The sequence below is a fragment of the Marmota monax genome, unplaced genomic scaffold (assembly GCF_021218885.2).
Source record: "Marmota monax isolate L192 unplaced genomic scaffold, Marmota_monax_Labrador192_F-V1.1 WCK01_AAM20220418_F8-fsc00303, whole genome shotgun sequence".
Lineage (NCBI taxonomy): Eukaryota > Metazoa > Chordata > Mammalia > Rodentia > Sciuridae > Marmota > Marmota monax.
In genome coordinates this window covers 1,285,828-1,290,538 of record NW_026694230.1, presented here as the reverse complement: position 1 = coordinate 1,290,538, position 4,711 = coordinate 1,285,828, and positions in this window count along the sequence as shown.

The window sequence follows — 4,711 nt, the reverse complement described above, 5'->3', positions numbered from 1 at the left end:
AATAGGATTATTGCAATGTGTCATTACTAAAGGCTAGAAATCATTATAAGACAGAAAGGACATGGACTAAGTGTTTATGATAAGTTAATTACTGTAGTTGAACATTTACATTAGAATACATTTTCTGGCAGCTAAATCAAAGAAGGGAGACACTTGGTTCATAGTGATAAAAGAAAATAAGTCGATCACCAAAAGAGGCATTTTTTTTTCCTGTGCCTTTACAAGGACTGCTTTAGCCTGAGCAGAGCCAACAATGAAATGGGGGAGGCTCAGCCCAGAATCACCCAGGCCTGAATGAGGCTCTCTTCATGCATACATTTGAAGAGGTTATTAAATCTTTTAAGGATTTCCTTAAAAAAACAAAATAAAACAAAACAAAATTTGTTTAAAAATTAATTTAAAATAATATGTGTAATACATTTTATTTGAAAAGAATAATAAAATATTTCCAGATATACCTAGATTTAAAAAAATGTCCAGTACATTTGGAGATCTTATCCAGATCCCAGGTCTCAGTCCCAGTCCTTTCACTTCTCTCATTCTGGGAAATAATCAAGCTCATGAATTTCTAAAGTAGTCATTCTCCTACTGTGCTTTCAAGTTGTCCCTTGTAAATGTCCCTAAATAAAATACTCTTTAATTGTTCAAGTTTTTGAAATTCACATGAGTAATCACACAGAATACATTTTCTGAAATTGCTTTTTACACCCAATTTTATGTTTTAGATTCATTCCCAGAGAAATGTTTAATTGTAGTTCAGTGATTTTCATTATATATACCCTTCTGTTTGTAAGAAGAGAATCCACTTCATTAGTTGACTGCTAGCTATAAGCATTCACGTTTTCCCATCCAGTTTTGCTTTATTTTGCTATTGAGAACAATGCTTCCATGAGCATTTGCAACATTGTCTCCTGATGCACATGTGTAAAGAGTCTATAGACAAATTCTTTTGAAATTTGTTATTGCTGGGTTAAAAATATATGTTCCAGTACCATAGTGTGTCCTGATGGATATCAAATACTCACATTGGAATAATCATAATCCTGGATTGATGAAGCACTCATAGAAAATAGTTCATGCAAACATTCATATTTTTGCTTGCCTTAGATAATGTGAAATTATTTCCCATAATAGGAATGCCAATTCACATTTTTTTTTTTATTTTAACCAGAAGTTCTTGTTGTTCTACATTCTGTCGAATAGTTGGATATTTTATGTTCTCTAAATCTGATGGATAAGATACCATGCTACTTTATCATCACTATAATTGTAAAGAATTTGATCATATTTTATATGGTTATTTTTTTAATCATATCATTAGTGTTTAGTGAAATATATCATATATTCATGTTAAAAAAAATGAAATTAGATATATAGCTGAAGAACCCAGCACAAGTCTTGGTTCATAATTGTTGTTTAACACATGTCAAAAGCCATTCTTAGTCTCCACCCTCCTCAAAATTAAGAAGTATTTGATATTGAAGGAAGAACATTATAGTAGAGGAAAGGGAGCAGGGAAAGGGAAAGTGGAAGATTGGGGACTAAAAACAAAACAAAACAAGGAAGACTTTAAAATTATCCTATGGAATGATTAATCATTAAAAGAACCTATGTGCTGGGTGTGGTGGTACATGGCTATAATCTCAGCTACTCTGGAGGCTGAGGAAGGAGGGTCCTAATTCAATAGCAGTTTAAATAAAATTTAAGAAGGGGCTGAGGATGTCACTCACAAGTAGAGCACTTGTTTTGCATGTGTGAGACCCTGGGTTTAATCCCTGGTACTATAATTAAAAAAAAAAAAAAGGAAGAAGAAGGAGAAGGAGGAGGACAAGAAGGTCACGGAGGCAGCAGCAGGGGCAGAGGTGGCATAATTACAATAGTTCAGTGAGATCAGATCCAATTTTCTCTCCATCTTGTACAAAACTGAAATGTATCTTTCTAAAATTTGGAATTTTTCAAATTATTAAATGACATTATAAATAATAAAGAACTGTTTGATAAAATGAGGAATAATATCTTCCTCTAACAATGCAAAACATTATTCAAATAAATACATCTTGAACCCATGTATGCACACAGACACACACAATTCACTGAAGGTATTTCTATAAGAAGCAATAGTTAAATTGCCCTATTATATTTTTGTTTTGCATTCTAATTTTACAAAGACAAAGAACTTAAAATTTAAAAAGTAACAACTTGGCAAATGAGAAAGGTATTCAAAAAAGAAATATCATAAAGTATAGAGGGTCTATTTATTTATTTATTTTAAGTATCCTCATTTGTTTATTTATTTATTTTAACTATCCTCATTTGGGAGGGTCTGATCCATAAAACACAGTAGGGACATACTTTATGAGAGTAAGTATAGTTTATATTCAATTTTACGTAAAATTTTAAACTTCCATATATTTATATGGTACTAAGCGTGCATATTTTAGTAAAAACAATTATTAATGCTTTATGAACATCTAAATTTTTCAGGTACAGCAACTGCTTTTTATAATGATTAATAAACACAAAATAAGTTTCCAGGAAATTGGCAGGGACTCTTATAAGTTACTGAAATTTTGTTGGGATTCCAGGTGTGATGTAGCCATTTATACAGTTATGGAACAATATCTAAAATTTTGTGTTCATGATCCATTCTTGGGAGAATTACTTTTAAGATTAGAGATAAACAAATATGCTGGCTATGTATATACATTTATATAGAGACTGAAAGATAATAGATACTTGATAATTAGTAATAATTTATTCAACAAAATGATTTATTTATTCAACAAACATATATCAAGGATCTGTGCTGTCTCCTATGCTAGGTGAAGTAATAAAAATATTCTAAGATGAAACACTAAGATAAAACAACCAAAGCAGAAATCCCTGAACTACTGATATTTGTGTACATATCAGTTGTATTGTCTCCTTTCCATCACTGTGATCAACATATCTAAGAATAACTTAGAGAAGGAAAATTTTATTTGGGGCTCACAGTTTCAGAGGTCTCAGTTCATTGTTGTTCTACTCCATTACTCCGGGTCTGAGGTAAGACAGAACATCATAGTGGAAGGGCATGGTGAAAGGAAGCTGCTAAACTCATGGCGGCCAGGAAGAAGCGAGAGCAAGGGGCCAGGGGGAAAAATAAAATTTTCTAAGTGCATACTACCAGTGACATACCTCCTCTAGTCATGCCTCACCTATATATAGTTACCCCCTACTAATCCATTAAATGGATTAGTCCACTGATCAGGTTTCAGCTCTTATAATAATTTAATCTCTGAAATGTCTATGATATGACCTTTTGGGAGGATACCTTATATACAAAATATAATATCTGTGTGTGTGTGTGTGTGTGTGTGTACCAGCCTTCTCTTAAAGATCTGATTATTTGATTTTTGCATAATGTTCTAGTTATCATAAAATATACACTTACAAACTAAAACTTTATTTCTAAGTTGTTTTCACTAACTATATATTTATGCCTGGTAATTCTGTGTTATGAAGGCTGTCCTATTCATTGCAGCATTTAGCAAAACATTCTTGGATTCTGTTTCCTCTGTATTAAATAAGTTATTGAAAATGTTATCCTCCCTTGACCCTGTGTTAAATAATGAAAGAACACCACCATATCTTGTCAAATTAGTAAAATTATTCCCAGTTGAGAAATATTGGGTTAGACAAAATAATAGATTTAAAAGAGATAAAGATGGAGAAAGAAGACCTAGGATTGAAATCAAGCTTCTTCCATGATTTCTGAATTCATTGAAACAGGGATAGAATTTAGAGAATAATTTACATAAAAGGGGACAATTCTAAAGAGATTTCTCAGAACATTTAGATATTACACTATGTCTATGAAGCAAGATCTGGGGTTGCAAGCACCAACATAAAAGTAAGAAGAAGTAAAAAATCTGGTTACCACTACTAGAAATCTTATGCTGTTAGTGAGGTCACTAGCTATTTGTGTCTTTCTCTAAACCTCAATTTCCTCATCTGTAAAAGGTGGAGTGATTCCTTACTTCCCATGTTTGAATTGAATGCTGAGCTAGTGATCACTACTAGTTCATATATTAATTATTTTTATTACCCTCTAAGGTGCACTGTTACCATTAATTATTTGTATTTCTCTCTAGGTTGTAAGCAAACATAGTGTCGTTAGTTGTATTAATATTTCACATTTAGTAGCCTAATGATGACCATTTACCAAGTGAATGACATGTTATAAATCTATATGTTCAAGCTCATTGGTTCATTTTCCTCTTTCACTTTCTCTCTTCTCTTCCCTTTCTCTTGCTTTCTTTCATTTCTTTCATCTCCCTCTCTCATTCTTGCTTCTTTATATCTACTACCCATATAATCAGAAGCCACAATGACAAACAGATTATCTAAGCAGCTATCATTTCTTAACAATTTTAGGGTCTCTGCACTTAGCCTAGTTCTTCCTATAGTGTCCACAGGAAAAGGGATTCATAAGACAGAGTCTTTTTTTCTGACTATTAGGATGGTGATTTAAAATAAAAATATCTGTTTTCAGATTTTTTTCAGATATGAAGGAAACAGTTTGCTTATTTGAAAATTGTACCTAATTATATCTACTATTATCAACAATGCTTATGTCATGTTGAAGAATAGTCCAAAGTCAATGAATAGAGCAGCAGGAAGAAGTTAGTGACATCTCAAGACCAATTCTGGCCTTTAACTATTGCTCTTA